This window comes from Aythya marila, assembly GCF_965140915.1.
Source record: "Aythya marila genome assembly, chromosome: 1".
Lineage (NCBI taxonomy): Eukaryota > Metazoa > Chordata > Aves > Anseriformes > Anatidae > Aythya > Aythya marila.
In genome coordinates this window covers 37,036,882-37,054,510 of record NC_139042.1, presented here as the reverse complement: position 1 = coordinate 37,054,510, position 17,629 = coordinate 37,036,882, and positions in this window count along the sequence as shown.

Here is a 17,629-nt window from a genome sequence, read left to right as displayed (position 1 = left end):
CTAATTTAGAGCTTCAATGTTGGCATCAGCCCATAAGTAGGAGAAATAGAAACAACAACAGAAGCATCCCTCAACCACCCAAATTCCCTCTCACATCTGGTCTGGAAGTATTTTTGAAAAGCTGTCAGAATTAAAATGATTAAGTAACATTACATGTCTCTCACTTTCTTTAGATTTATGTATATCTTCTTCCACTTTAACACACCCTGGTCTGTTATAAACTATGTCTGCCATTCTTTATCATCACCATGAGAAAAATAATGTTTCCAAGCAAACAAGGTTCATAAAGTTCTATCGGGATTATACCAAAAGGAATTTGCTAATCCTCACCTCCAATTGCCTTTTACTGAAAGACTTCAAAGTACTTTTAAATTTCATTATTTATTCATTTTAACCTGAGAAGGGATACTGAAGCAGTTACAAATTCCTATTTCCATCAAAAATGATTTATTTTTTTTTTTTTGGTAACAATTCCTATTAAAAGATACACAGTAATGGAAAGAGAATAATGTTTCTATAATTCATTATCTCATGCTGTTCAGTCAAAAAAAGTAGGTAGAACTACTTATTATATTTTATACTATTAAAAATAATTGCAAAAACAGAAAACTGAAAATAACTGTTCAGAGATTGTATTTCCAGGAATCTGTAGTATTCTGAAGGGCAAAGAGGGTTCATTTCATTAAAAAATATTTCCATATATTCTTAGATAGATCTTATATAATTATTTTAAACAACAAATAGATAGATCTTTTCCTTTCTCTTATTCTCTCCTCTTCTTTTTCAATAATCTAAAGAGAGCCTTAAAGTTCTAAACAAATAAAATTAACTGTATATGTTTTAAAGAACAGGACATGGAGATTTCTTCAGAAATGCACGTAGAAAGTTAATCTGAATCATAAGGCTTGCTATGGAAAAAGGAGGTGTGTTAGGTGCTTGAAGCATCTCATTCTTTGGTATTTATTTATCTGTGGTTGTTCCATGACAAAGCTTTCCTTCCTCTCCATGATTTAGCTCTAGAAATGCACACATGTTACAAGATAAAGCACTAAGATACAAGATAAAACACTCAGAATGGTCAATGAATTAAAATAAACAAATAAACAAACAAACAAACAAACAAATAAATAAATAAATGTTTTGATAATCTTTTGATACAATTGGTCTTTCACAGAATCACAGAATTTCTAGGTTGGAAGAGACCTCAAGATCATCGAGTCCAACCTCTGATCTAACACTAACAGTTCTCCACTAAACCATATCCCTAAGCTCCACATCTAAACGTCTTTTAAAGACATACAGGGATGGTGACTCCACCACTTTCCTGGGCAGCCCGTTCCAATGTCTAACAACCCTTTCAGTAAAGAAATTCTTCCTAACATCCAACCTAAAACTCCCCTGGTGCAACTTTAGCCCATTCCTCCTCGTCCTGTCACCAGGCACGTGGGAGAACAGACCAACCCCCACCTTTCTACAGCTTCCTTTAAGGTACATGTAGAGAGCAATAAGGTCACCCCTGAGCGTCCTTTTCTCCAGGCTGAACAAGCCCAGCTCCCTCAGCCGCTCCTCGTAGGACTTTGATCTTGTTTTTTTTTTTGTTTGTTTGTTTTGTTTTTGTTATGTTTATACAGAAGCTTTGGTTTTGTTTATTTTCATAGAATCATAGAATATCCCAAGTTGGAAGAGATCCATAAGGATCATCAAGTCCAACTTCTGGCACCACACAGGTCTACCTAAAATTTCAGATCGTATGTATAAATGTACAGTCCAAATGCCTCATAAACTCCAACAGGTTTAGTGCCCTGATTACATTCCTGGGGAGCCTGTTCCAGTGAGCCCTCTCAGTGAAGAACCTCTTCTTGATATCCAACCTGAACCTCACCTGTCACAGCTTGACTACATTCCTTCATGGCCATGAGCTTGACTCCATAGCCCAGCTAGCTCAGTCGGTAGAGCATGAAACTCTTAATCTCAGGGTCGTGGGTTCATGCCCCACTTTGGAGAGGAAAGAAATTACTCTCTGTTTCTCACAAATGAGCGATGATTGACCATGTCCTTGAAGCAGGAGAACCAACATTCTCACAACGAGAGCCCAACCCTCCTCTCTTCTTCCTATTTCCACCTTTTATTGCTGAGTGTGACATCACATGGTATGGAATATCCCTATGGATGGTTTAGGTCAGCTGACCTGGTGATGTTTCTCTTCTCGCTTTTTGCCCACCCCCTAGGAGGGTTAGAGAGAGGCCCAATGTTGTGCCAGCACTGCTCAGCAGTAGACACAACACTGGTGTGATAACACTGCTGTTCCAGCTGCAAGTGCAGAGCACAGCACTGTATGGGCTGCTGCAGGGAAAGTTAACATTCCAGCCAGACGCAGTACAACCTCATATTGCTGGTCACCAGAGAGAAGAGATCAGCGCCTGCCCCTTCACTCCCCCTCATGAGGAAGTTTTAAACCATGATAAGGTGTCTCCCCTCAGCCTCCTCTTCTCCAGGCTGAAATGGCCAAGTGACCTCAGCCGCTCCTCATACATCTTCCCTTCTAGGCCCTTTACCATCTTCTCTGGACACTCTCCAACAGTGTCATGTCCTGTTTGTACTGTGGTGCCCAGAACTGCACACAGTACTCGAAGTCAGGCTACACCAGTGCAGAGTAGAGCGGGACAATCACTTCCCTCAACTGACTAGCAATGCCATTCTTGATGCACCCCAGGATACAGTTGGCCCTCCTGGCTGCTAGGGCACACTGCTGGCTCATATTCAACTTGCTGTCAACCACAACCTCCAGATCCCTCTCTGTGGGGCTGCTCCTCAGCATCTCATTGCCCAGTCTGTACATATTGCCTTATTGCTCTTGTTAAACTTCATGTGGTTGGTGATTGCCCAGCTCCTCAATCTGTACAGATGTTGGTTTCAAATAAAAGAACATTGTTTTCCTTTTCTTTACAGAGAAACTGCCCAACTGCCTCAGCCTGTCCTCATAAGAGAGGTGCTCCAGCCCTCTGATCATTATCTGGACTTGTTCTACTAGGTCCATGTCCTTCTTGTGCTGGGAGTCCAGAACTGAATGCAGTATAATTAGGATCTCACAAGAGCAGACTAGAAGTTATGCTTCTTTTGATATGGTTGTCTTTCTGGGTGGCAAGCTCACATTGCCAGTTTATGCTGAGCTTCCTGTCAACCAGTTCACCTAAGTCCTCCTCAGAGATTCTCTCAATCCATTCTCCACACAGATGATATGCATGTTGTGAATTGCCCTGACTTTTTTTCCCTTTGCTTTTAGTGTGGTGCACATTAGTTTGGGGGACTAGCTTTGTTTTTCACTATAACTTGAATACTTCATGGAATTTCTGATTCCTTTGCTTAACATGTTTTAATATTCTACTGCTTTAGTTGTGCTTATGTGAAATGTTTTTGGTTACTACTTATGATTCATGAATCTTTTTAAGGCTTGTGAAGACAGGTGAACTTACTTGGCAATTGGCAATAAGTTTAGCAGCTGTGATGGACTGACTGGTTTGAGTTAGGAAAACTTCACTGCAAGTTTTTTGGGATGAAATTATTCTATTATGTGATGATTTTTTTATTATTATTATTATTATATATTTATTTATTTATTTTTGCTTTAGTATAGCAACAGAACAAAGATCAAATGTGAAAGTAATTTCCAAGGTTTTACAACTAGCTGTTCATGTTTTGTGGAATAGAACAAGGCCTTGTGAAAACAAGGCACGTTGTACTAGGATGCAGGATCAGCCAGAGTGGTCTTACAATGACCCCTGCTGGCTGCACTACCCACTCCTGCACAAGTAGCCAGCAAATACACTCCGGTGCTACAAACTCTTTGCACCCTTTGTGTAGCGCATGAATACATGCAAATGGTACAGTCTGGGAAGTTTTCTGAATTTGTCTCTGAGCTTACATAGAAAGAAATTAAGGATAGCTATTAGATCTCATATTGATCCATCAGGTAGCAAACAGGTTAAATAAAAATGTATGCAAAGTAGAATGATCACAGAGGCAAAGGGAATGACTCCATTCCACAAAACAGAAAATGCTTTGTGATAGAAATTTGCATTATTCTAAGCTGAGGTGTGTGTATTTATATACCTACCATCTGAAGTGGTAGAAATACTACTACTACAGAAGCAGAGAAGTACGACTTTCTAAAAATAGATTTGATCTTTTCTTTATGCTTCAACAGCTGTGAACATTCCTCTGATTCTTCTGCCTGCTTGTCCAGCTATAACACTCAATGCAGTTACAGAAAGAGAAAGGCAGTTATTTAGTTAACTGATCCTGGACACCTCATTTAAGGCCACATGGAATCTCAAGTCCCTCCCTTCCTGGACAAGCAAAGTCTACAACAAACCTTGATAAAAGAAGTGAAGGACAAAATGGCATCCTCGCTAGTTTGTTTGTTCTTCCTAGAAATTCACCCCATTTGAAGGGTTACATACCTTTCAGGAATAAATGTTGCATGAAAAACAAAACAAAACCAAACAAAAAGATGTTGAAACAGACCAGTGGATCTTAAGTTATTACTGAAAGGGCAAGTTGTCTTGGATGAGAAAACAAGTAAGATTACAGAAATGATACAAGGGAATTGGAAACCATTAGAATACTCCATTATGAAGACAGTATTGTCACGATTCTTAAGGAAATTTTACTTTTACTCGTATTATTATTATTATTATTATTATTATTATTATATTTTTTTCTTTTCAATTTTGCAATCTTCCTCATCCTTAAAGGACTTTTCTTTTTTTTTCTTTTTCTTTTTTTCTCCCTTCCAATCATTTCCTTTTCTTAAAAAAAAAAAAAAAAAAAAAAAAAAAAAAAAAAAAGGAGGCTGAAAAGGAAGTGGATATCGATTCATTTTTCTTCTAGTTAAAGTCACAAATCAAACTGTGTGTGTGTGCATTTCAGTGAAATCCAGGTCTGCATGAGTAGCTTGCTGTTGCCCTAATTTCTACAGAATAGCTTGAATTTATCTGCCAGCACAATGTTATCATCTGTTGGTAAACAGAACACAGCTGACTATGGAGAGATTAGATATACCTGAATTAAGTTACATTACTGGAATTCAGAAATATAAACTGAATCCAACTTGAAGCCTTCTGGGAAAAAAAAAAAAAAAATAAAAATAAAAAAGCAGAAAAAAATCTGTAAACACTAATTTCTGAAAGAAGAAAAAGCTTGATGAATGGTTTGTAAAAAGGCTGAGACTTTTTTTCAGTCATTTGTTTTGATACTTGCATTTCAGAAAATATTGAGGCTGACTATTAAGTACTTTATTTATTTGAATACAAATGACACAATCATTTCAAAACTAACATTCTGAAGGACTTTTCAGTTATGTAGTTCATGATTATGATTTTTACTGATATTAGTACTTTAGTATTCTAAGTACTTTAATTACTTATTCGATGCTTTTACAGTGTGAAATATGTTCATCTGATTCGTGTCAGTATGGCACAATGCTAGGACCTCATGGTATGATGAATGTGACCTTCTGTCTTACATACCCTTGTATAAGCACAAGTCTAAGAAAAACACAGTGGTTAATGTAGATGGTTCTTGTATCTTGCAAAGGAATGTTTTAGCAATTTGTGTCAATAGAGAGCTTGAAGGGAAATGTATATGTAGGCTTTTCCTTGAAGTCTCTGATATCTGGGGGATTTCAGAATAACTGCTAACTATTATGACTATTGCATGGGACACTATGCAAGTCTCTGGTATCTGGCCAGGAGATTAAGGAGATGGAGAGAGCTGAAGAACAACTAAAAGACAAAGCTTGCAGGGGATGCTTCACAAGTCTCTGACATCCAGCCAAGTTGGACAAAGGAGAAGGACAAGAGGGAGGAAGACTATGAGCCTTCAGCACGAGAGACTCCCAGAGACCCCCAAAGGGACCACTGGAGACTGATACTCATGCTCCACTAGGAGGGTTTTGATTCTGGAAATTAATTATAATAACCCTGTTTTTTTTAGAAGTAGTAATGAATATGTATCAACCTAGGAGCACAAAAATCAGCTGCTTGATGTAACTGGTGTGCGTCTTGGTGAAGCAGAGACTCTCGGCGCACCCAGCACTGTTTGCTTACCTCTATTCCTTTAATAAATTGTAAACTTTGATTATAGCCCTATTTTGAAGACTGAGCGATTTATTACAACAGTAACAACAGAAAACAAAACAAAACAAAACAAAAGTATTCTTACACAATTTAATATCTTCACTTCTCTATTTGAACAAGAACTTCAGTAGTACTTTAACAGTTCCCATCTGGAATTCAGGTTCTACATTTTCATGTAGCAATTGTGTATGATGACCCTTCAGCATTTTTATGAAGACAACAAGCCTATCTGTAAAAATAAGGCAACGTCAGGCCCACTCTAACCATGACCTAAACAGATAATATTGCCTGGATGTTATGGTTTAATCTGGCAGACATCTAACCACCACACAGCCATTCATTCACTCCCCCCTAGTGGGATGGGTAAAGAAAAGTAAATATCAAATATCATCAAGTCTAACTCCTGTAAGGCAAACATAGTTCCTCTTCATTCAACATAGGCTCACAGCTTAAGCAATGCCTCATTGTTTGCTTACAGTTCCAGAAAGGCTTTGTGTTTTCATCAATTTTGTGAAGGTTAGAGCATGGCTTCCACTGTCATGCTATGTTTTACCAGATCATTAAGGGCCAATTCTTAAACTTTTGCTTAAGATGAGTACATACAGTTGGATTTTGTTCAAATAAATGATATGGGGCCTGTGCAAAGGATGTATTTTTATTGTATTTGGTATATCACAGTGTCATGGTTCTGCCTGAGTGGGCAGCCAAGCTCCACCACAACCGCTCTCTCACTCCCCCTCCTCAAAGAGGAACAGGGAGAAAATATGATGAAAAGGGTTCAAAGGTTGAAATAAGGACAAGAAGATCACGCAGTAATTATTGTAATGGGCAAAACAGACTCGGCATAGGAAAATAGTAAGATTGATTGCTTATTACTAACAAGCTAGAGAAGTGAGAAACAAAGGAAAGAAACCAAAAGCACCTTCCCCCCATCCACCCTCTTCCACTTCCTCCCCCCGAGCAGCACAGGGGAACGGGGGAATGGGGGTTATGGTCAGTCTATAGTGCTTCTCTGCCGCTCCTTCTCGGTCACTCTCGTCCCCTGTGCTGTGGGGTCCCTCCCACGGGATGCAGTCCTTGAACTGATCCGGCATGGGCTTCCCACAGGCAGCAGCTCTTCCAGAACTGCTCCAGATATGGGTCCATACCACGGGGTCCGTCCCTCAGGAGAAAACTGCTCCTACCTTGGTCCCCCATGGGCAGCAGCTCCTGCCAGGTCACCTGCTCCTGCGTGGTCTCCTCTCCACGGGCTACAGGTCTGGCCTGGAATCTGCTCTGGCAGGAGTCTTCCACAGGCGGCAGCCTCCATTGGTGCATGGTCTCCTCCACGGGCTGCAGCGTGGAACCCTGCTCCACCGTGGTACTCCATGGGCTGCAGGGGGACATCCTGCTTCACCATGGTCCTCACCACAGGCCGCAGGGGACTTCTGCTCCAGTGCCTGGAGCACCTCTCCCCCTCCTTCTTCACTGACCTTGGCACCTGCAAGGCTGTTCCTCACTCCTCTCACTCTCCCAGCTGTTGTGTGGCGCAGCATTTTTTTCCCTGTCTTAAATATGCTCTCACAGAGACGCAAAACAACATCGCTTATTGGCTCAGCTCTGGTCAGCAGTGGGGCCCTTACCAAACATGGGGCAGCTTCTAGATCCTTCTCACAGAAACCACCCCTATGGCCCCCTGCTACCAAAACCTTGCCACGTAAACCCACTACACACAGCTCTAATGAGATTTTATTTATTTATTTATTTATTTATTTATTTATTTTCATGGAACATGTTCAGGGTTGATGAAGGACAATCTGTGACTGGCAAAAACAAAGTCAGTGAACCCAAGACAAGTTTATTAACATCATGCAGAGTATAACAGTTTCAGAGTAGGATCAGGAGTTACCAGATTCATCAGTGAACTGATCAAGTAATCGGTCTATGCCTAGGGAATAACTGATGTTCTTCATGAGTATGTACAGACAAATGAATGGTAATACAGGAATGTCTCTTTTGGGTGTCTGAAATACATCTGACTTTTTGACAGGATCCCTTAGTGAGCTGCAGAGGAGAAAGAGGACTAACAGTTATTGGCTCTTGGCAGAATTTTGCAAGCAGCTGCTTTGTTATATTCAAGTGCTGCTGACTGTTTGCCAATACATGTGAAAGTATTTGTCAGCAAGAATTAAGCACAATGGTTTTCACATTCACCTTGTGATAGGGTAAACACAGAAAGGATTTTGAGATTTTTATTGATGTTGTGTACTACCTCAGACTTGTAGCCACACAGGTGGTACCAACTAGCTGACTGCTGTGTATAGAGTTCAGGCTCTTTTTCAGATCTTAATGTGTCTGTTTTCAAGGTCCAATTAAGGTGGTCCAATAATAATGTTCTAATTGTCCTACTGTGCCTCAAAGTTAATAACAGTATTGGCCTATTATGATGCTTTGGTTAGTACTGGCACATTATATACAAAATTCTTACTAAGATAAATAATTGGAAAAGAGGAAATAAAGCTTGGTTGAAACAAAACTTCATTCAAAACACACTGAAACACAACTCAATATGCAAGAAACTTAGAGCTATGCAGTTCCATTAATCACAGGAAAATTAGGGAAGAATTGTTATCTATTAGTTAGAGAATGACAGCAAAAGACTGGAACAACCAGAATTTATTCTTATGTTAGGCATGCATTTGCTCCATTTTGTATTCTTCCAATTTGTAAAATGTTTGCAACAGTTCGTGGGAATACATTACTGACAGACTTTCTTTGAGAAATATGGAGTGGTTGTCTAACATCCAGATATGGTTCCAACTGCAGGTGGACTGCTTCAATCACAATTTACTCACTTATTTCCCTTTATTCCAGTTCTTTGCTTGTCTAGAATACATCTCCACACCACCAAGCTTCAAATCGTTTCTCTAGCACAGTGAGGACCCTCTATATACTCTTCACTTGTGTGAGGTAGCCATGAAAATTTACAATGGCACAAGATCAGACATAATCATTTTGTACTCACACTTTGCTCAAACCTATTATTTGGAAAGCTAAAATATGAATCGAAGGGAATGGAAATTTTATTTATATTTACTTTGTTTATCTTTATTTCAGACAGCTGCGTTAGTACGAGAAACACAGTAATTTATACAGGTGCAATTTATCTAATCTAATAGTGGATGACAATAGAGTTGTTGGTAATTGCTCTATACTAGCAAATAATTTAGCCAAATTAGGATTGTTAAAGTGAACGATTTAGTGCTGAGGGTCTCACATTCACAATGTATGTGTTTAAAGGGTGTTCTAACTGGCTCCAGAATGGTCTCCTCTGCTAAGAGTCCATTAAAGAAGGCATTGCTTTTTGCTATAGGAAGAAATCTATTCCAAACATTCAAGACCACTCCACAAGCTGTACGAAAGCATGGCTAGTGTGAATGACTGAAAGATTTTCCTCAGAATTGCAGTACTGAGACACACCAAAATAGCTGTACAGACTCATGATATATTTATCAGTTCCTATGCTGCAGTAGTGGATGGCTATTAATTCCTAGACTTAGGTGAAAACCTCTGCATGATATGGTTTAACATGTGACTTACAGGATCATAGAATCACTTAGGCTGCAAAAAGATGTTCATGATTACCAACTCCAACTGTCGACCTGAACTACAAAGTTCTGTCACACATGTCGCTTAGTGCCACATCCACATATCTTTTGAAGACCTCCAGGGATGATCTCAACTCATTCCTCAACTCATTCCCTGGGCAGGCTGTTCGAATACCTCACAATCCTTTCAGTGAAGAATTTTTTCCTAATATCAAACCCAAGTAATCCCCTGGTGCAACTTGAGGTCATTTCCTCTTTTCCTATTGCTTGTTGCTTGGGAGAAGAGACCAACCCCTGCACCGCTACAACCTCCTTTGATGTAGTTGTAGAAAACGATAAGGTCACCACTGAAACTCATTTTCTCTAAACTAAATAACCCCATCACTCTCAGCTGCTCCTTGTAAGACTTGTTCTTTGGACCTTTTCCCATCTTCCCCTTCTTTGGACACACTCCAGCACTTTTTGTCCTTATACAGAGGGGCCCAAACCTGAACAGAGTATTCAAAGTGCAGCCTCACCAAAGCCAAGTCCAGGGGGACAATCACTTCCCTACTCTTGCTGGAGACACTGTTTCTGATACAAGGCAGGTTGCTGTTGGCCTTCTTGGTCACCTGAGCACACTGCTGGTTCATATGCAACCAGATATCGACCACTACCTCCAGGTCCCTTTCTGGGCAGCTTTTCACCTACTCTTCCCCCAGTCTCTAACCACTGCAGGGAGTTATGTCCCATGGGCAGGACCCAGCACTTACCCTTATTGTACTTCATATAGTTGGACACAGCTCCACAGTGCCTTCTTTCCCTCAGCAGATCAACACTCACCTAACTTCGTGTCATCTGTGAACTTACTGAGGGTGCACTTGATGCCCTCGTCCAGATCACTGATAAAGATATGAAAGGGAACTGGCTCCAATACTAAGCCCTTGGGAACACTACTTGTCACTGGCCTCCAGCTGGATTTAACTACATTCATCATGACATTCTGTGATTCTGGGCCTGGCCACACAGCCACTTCTTTACCCAGTGGCGTGTACACCCATCCAAGCCATGTGCAGCTAGTTTCTCCAAGAGAATGCTGAGGGAAACAGGGTCAAAATCTTTACTGAAGTCTAGGTAGACCACATCTGCAGCCTTTCCCTCATCCACTCAGCATGTCACTTTGACATAGAAGGAGATTTGGTTAGTCAAGCAGGACATGCATTTCTTAAACCCTTGCTGTCTGTGCCTGATCACCTGTTTGTACTGTAAGTGCTGCATGATGTCATGCAAGATAAACTGCTCCATGAGCTTCCCTTGCACCAAAGTCAGACTGATAGGCCTGTAGTTTCCCGGTTCCTCCTTCTGGTCCTTCTTGAGGTGGGCAGCATATTTGCTAGCTGCCTGTCAACTGGGACCTCCCCTGATAGTCAGGACTGATGATAAATGATGGAAAGCATCTTGATGAGTACTTCTTCTAGCTCCCTCAGTACCCTTGTGTGGATTCCATCTGGCCCCATATACTTGCCTACATCCAAGTGGTTTAGAAGTCACTAACCATTTCTTCTTGGATTACGAGGACTTCATTCTGCTCCGCATCCCTATCTACCAGCTCAGGGGTCTGTGTACCCAGAGAATAACAGGTCTTACCACTTTGAGGCAAAGAAACTATTTTCTATTGTGTTTATTTTTATTTTCTTTACCAGCATTTTTATTGTCTTTCACAGCAGTAGCCAGATTGAACACCAGCTGGGCTTTGGCCCTTCTAGTTTTCTCTGTGCACAGCCTCATGACATCTTTATAGTCCTCCTGATTGGCCTGCCCCTTCTTCCAAAGGTCATAAACTCTCTTTTTCTTCCTGAGCCATAGCTCTCTGTTCAGCCAGGCTGGTCTTCTTCCATGACACCTCATCTTCTGACACGTGGGAATGACCTGCCTCTGTTCCCTTAGGATTTCTTTCTTGAAGACTCTCTAGACTTCCTGGACTCCTTTCCCCTCAGGGCTGCCTCCTAGGGGACTCCTCTAATCTTCTAAATGGGCCAAAGTCTGCCCTCCAGAAGTCCAGAGCGGTAGTTCTGCCAATTCCCCTCTTTACTTTTTCAAGAATCAAAAACTCTATTAATTCATGATTGCTATGCCCAAAACAACCTACAGCCTTCCCATCACACAAAAGTCCTTCTCTGTTAACAAGCAAAAAGTCCATTTGGGCAACATCTCTGGTTGGCTAACTCACTAGCTGTGTCAGGAAGTTATCTCCCACATGCTCCAGAAACCTCCTTGACTGTTTTGTCTCTGCTATGTTGTATTTCCAGTAGACATCTAACAAGTTGAAGTCCCCCATGAGAACAAGGGCTAGTCATTGTGAGACTTCTTCCAGTTGCTTATAAAGTATTTCATCTTCCTCTCCTCCTGGTTTGACAGTCTATAACAGACTCCCACCATGATATGACCCTTGTTGACCTTCCCCTTGATTCTTATGAATAAATGCTCAACTCTGTTGTCATTGTTATTATGCTCTGGACAATCAAAATGCTCCCTAACATACATGGCTACCTGCTGCCTCTCCTTCCTAGCCTACCCTTTCTAAAGAGTTTATAGCCATCCATTGAACCACTCCAGTTGTTTGATCCAGCCCACTATGTTTCTGTGATGACAACTGTCATAGTTTTCCTGCTGTACAATGCTGTACAAGCTTCTCCCATTTGTTGCCCATACTCTGTGCATTGGTGTAGATGCACTTCAGTTGGGCTAGCAATTCTGTTGCCTTTTTGGGGGGAGAAGCACTAATTCCAATCTGACCATTCTCAGGCACTTCCATGATTTCTAACCCATTAATATCCCTTTTATTTTTGCTTTCTTATGGTTCTCCATCACTTACCTCTACTGGGATGGCAGACTGAGAAACCTTGTTAGCATACCATTCCATAACCATTGCCATGCTGCCCTCAGGTTTGCGTCTAGCAAGTCTTTCACCTCTTTCTTCCTTCAAATTTTCTTTAAAGTCCTCTCAATGAGCCCTGCTTACTCTTGAGCAAAGATTTTTCCTTCCCCCTTTGAGACACATGAACTCTGGCTGTTACCAGATGTCTTGATGTCATGTAAAATGACACATGATCAAAAAACTGCAAAGTTCTGCTGGTGACAACATGCTTGAAGACACGTATTGATCTGCTGTCTCTTTCGGTTTCTTCCCTCATCATTTCCTGCAACTGGAGTGATGTATGAAAACAGTATTTGTGCTCCTGATCCCTTAGCCAGTTGTTGCAAGGCCCTGAAGTCTCTCTTGAGACCCCTGGACTTCTTTTCAGAACTTAATTGCTGCCTACCTGAAAAATAGATAATGGGTAATAATCTGAGGGCTGCACCAGGAAAGTAAGCTTTCTCTTCACATCTCTTACCCGGGTCCCAGGGAGGCAGCAGACTTCCCTTTGGCACCCTTACACAATGTGTTTACATAAGATGTCTAAATCAGTCACAAAATAGAATTACCCAGTCACTTAGATAAACAGCTATAGTCTCTATGCAATCAAAAAAGATAAACATGTTTCTGATGGTCTTGATGGAGTTAATCTGTCCACCCAGCTAGATTTTTTATTGTTAAGTAACCCTTCTCTCTATGCTTATTTGACACCCAATTTTATGGTATTATACTTTAGACTGTATTTTATGACAATTAGAGTACAGTAAATAACAAATGTATACTTTGCATAGGCTAACCTTTCAGTTTAGCATGATTTAATCAAGCAAGTCTTAAATGTGAATGGTGGATATTTAACTCAAATGTATAATTACAATTCCTGTATTTTGACTGACTATATAAATAATGTGATTATACAAGTGAGAATAGCAATATACATCTTATATACATCTTATATAAATATATGGGAAGCAGGAATTTAGAAACAGGAGGTATCAAACTTCCAACATATAAAATTTGTATCTTTAAATTTGACTTATCTTCCATTAAAAATGTCTAAAGAGTCAAGACAAAATAGATTAAGTATTTTCACTATTTGGTCTTTTAATTCCAATAGCTCTGTATTTTCCTACAAGAGGTAAGGAAAAAGCACAAAATTATAGACATAAAAAGTATATTAATTCATGGCACTTGTAAAGTAAAATTAATCTCATTTTTTGGTAACCAGTTAGCAGAGTAAACATTTCAATGTGAGACTTTTGTGACCATTTTTAAGGTTGCTACACAACTTCACGTAGGTCAGGAAATTAGTTCAGTGTGTTTATAATAAATACAGTGCTAAGTTGACAAGAATCTAATCATATATTACTTAATTATCATAAAATCTAATCATATGTAATAAACATTTTAAATTAATTAATTCATGTTTTGTTATTACTGGATTGGCACAGAGACATTTTGATTAATTGAATTAAGTTCTAAGAAATTACTTTCTCCACAAACTTTTTCAATTTCCTGACAGATTTTTGCTGAGCTTTCTCTTTTCCCAACTACAGAAATGTGAAGTACCTTTAAAATGAGAATTAACAACAACAAAAAATCCTCTTTTAAGAATGTAAGTGGTCTGCATTCTTGTGAAGATTTGCACTCAAGAATCTGACCTCTTGAAAACAATGGAATGCAACAGCAGAACTTACAGAATTTTAGCAAATTCATATTTCAAAGCAATCTCTAAAGTGTTGTTTTCCCCTCACTTTACCATGGATATTCATGTAAACAATTTCGCCTAGAAACTGTTACTTATTTTGTTGTTGTTTTCTCTTATAGATTTATGGTTACTGCAGATTCTATGCATTTATGCATGCAGAACAATATGCATATTCAACAGGTTGATTTTCTTACTTACAAGGCATCAGCTGGGAAAAAGATTAAAGAAAAAAAAAAGTCAAAAGTGACATTGTTTTGAAATAAAACATGGCATTCCTATTACACTGGCTTAGACTTGAAGTACATTTTCTTTACCATTCTTCTCTCTCTCTCTTTTTTTTTTTTTCTTTATATCCTTCTGTTAAATAAAAAAATAACAAACAAACAAATAAACATCTTCCACTTATGGGATGCACATGCTTCCAAATCACTGTGTCTTAGATTGTGGCTTTCTGGTTATTGCATATGCCATACACTGATTTGAAGAACATCTGGTACTTATGAAAGTGTCCCCGTTTCAGTTAGGATAGAGTTCATTTTCTTCCTAGTAGCTAATATAGTGCTGTGTTTTCGATTTAGGGTGAGAGTAAGGGTGATAACAGACTGGTTTAGTTGTTGCAAAGCAGTGCTTTATTTATTTATTTATTATTTATTTATTTCATTTTTTAAATTTGTAGACAGGGAGAGTAGAAATTCTTCATAAATTCAGCAGCTGAGTCACATGGCTTAATGGATACTTTCTGTCTGCGGTCTAGTTCATCTATGGCTGTGTGCACAGCTGCATGATAATGCCATTACTGAACAAATAACACATAACACATAAGACAGCGAGTGTTCTCTTCTTCAGCTTCCCTGTGTTTCTCCCTTACCAAGATGTTGGATTTCCATCTTCCATCCTCATGCAAGCACTTGTTTTTTCTTCCTACAGTACTGCTTCTGGCTGCCCGTACTTCTCTTGACTGTACCGATTAGTGCTGCTGTGCTTTAACATTGTGTTTACACTGCTTTGACATCCTTCTGCTGACAGCCTCCTACCCTGAGATTTTTCTCTAGCAGTTACCACCAATCACTATCACCACCGGCTGGCCTATTTATGAAAAGTTATATTTCCATCTCTTGCTTTAACATACTCATTTAATCTTATGTTTACACAATCTCATTTATATAATGTGTCACCAAATACTTGTATGGATGTTAATATGCACTGCATATGCATATTGCTGTATTCAAAATCTTGTTTAGGGACAGGGAAGAAACATACATAATATGTGAAGCTAAGAATTTAGTATTAGGATGGTTGGAACTGTGTCAGTCAATTCCAAGAATCCTTATTGGTTCAGATGTAAATAAATAAATACATATATTAATATATTAACATATATTAAAACAAACAAACAAACAACAAAAAATCCTGTTGCTAGCAGGTCAAAGGAGGTGATTCTCCCGCTCGACTCCACTTGTGAGACCCCCACTTGGAGTACTACATTCAGCTCTGAGACATGCAGCATGAGACATGGACCTGTTAGAGTCCAGAGGAAGGCCACAAAGATGGCTGGAGCACCCCTCTTATGAAGACAAGCTGAAGGAGTTGGGGTTGTTCAGCCTAGAGAAGAGAAGGCTCTGAGGAGACCTTACAGCAGCCTTCCAGTTCTTAAAGGGTACCCACAGGAAAGCCTGGGGGGGAGGGGGGGAGGGGGGGGAGGGGGGGAGAGCAGACACACTTTTTATCAGGGAGTATAGCGAAAGAACCAGGAATTTTAAACTAAACAAAGGTAGGTTTAGATTGGAGATTAGGAAGAAATTCTTTACTGTGAGGCACTGGAACAGGTTGCCCAGAGAAGCTCTGGATGTCCCCTCCCTGGAAGTGTTCAAGGCCTGGTTGAATGGGGTTTTGGGTAACCTGTTCTGACTGGAGGTGTCCCTGCCCAGGCAGGGGGTTGGAACTCACAGAATCACCAAATCACAGAATGTGATTGGAAGGGACCTTGAAATATCTAGTCAAATCTCCCTGCCAGAGCAGGAACACCTAAATCATGTTACGCTGGAAGACGTCCAGGTGGGTTTTGAATGTCTCTAGAGAAGGAGACTCCACAACCCCCTGGGCAGGCTGTTCCACTGTTCTGTCAGCCTCACTGTAAAAAAGTTTTTTCTCATATTTAAGTGGAACTTCCTATGTTCCAGCTTGCACCCATTGCTCCTTGTCCTGTCATTGGATATCACTAAGAATATCCTGGCTCAATCCTCCTGACTCTCACCCTTTACATATTTATAAAAATTAACAAGGTCATCCCTCAGTCTCCTCCAAGCTGAAGAGACACAACTCCCTCAGGCTTTCCTTGTGAGGGAGATGCTCCACTCCTCCCTTAATCATTCTTGTAGCTCTGCACTGGACTCTCTCAAGCAGTTAACTAGGTCCATTCCAACCCAAACCATTCTATGATTCTATGAAGTGCTTAGGAGTTTTATCTATAGCATTAGTGGGAAAAAACATGCATAGAAAATGACATATATATATTCCTCTCTCTGCAGATACCTTGCTTGCAATGATGCACATGGATATTAAGCATCACAATGTGCACAAAAAATAAAAACTTCCTATTGTACTGCATGTACTAAAATGTTGTGTGGAATTCAGTTTTATTTTTTTTTCACTAACTTCAAAAGAGACAGTATTTCTTCTAAAGTATCTTGAATAACTCTCAATTCTAATTTGACAGCTGTTAGCATAAGAGAAATCAGTAAAAAATGCTAAGAAATAGAAGCTATATTATAGCAGCTTAAATGGCATCATTTCATTTCTGAGGTCATTTAAAAAACAAAGATAAAAATTCACACCACGGTCATGTGCTTTGGCTAAATTGGAAGCTTCAGAAAGTATATTCCTTTGGTCACAATGTGGTTCATGAGAATGCTGTGAGACAGTTCAGATTAGTTAATGTGTGAAAAATGATGTGCACACACATGGTAACTCTTGGACTTTGGTTCAAAAAGTCACTGTATAACAATATATTTTCAGGGTTGGTTTTATGACTTAAAGGTGTGTATATATATACACATATATATATCACAGTTTAATCTCCTTGTTTATTGATTAGTTTGATAATTAGTATTAATAAAATAGAACCATGTGCATCAGAAAAAAAAAAAAAGTTATTTGTATTTGCAACCTTAATGAATATAAACATACACACACAAAGATCTGTTAAGATATGTTAATGAGCCATGCAAAGACAGAAGATATCTTTATCCAGAAATTCATACAACTTACATATATATTTTAAACTACGAATTATATAATAAAATGT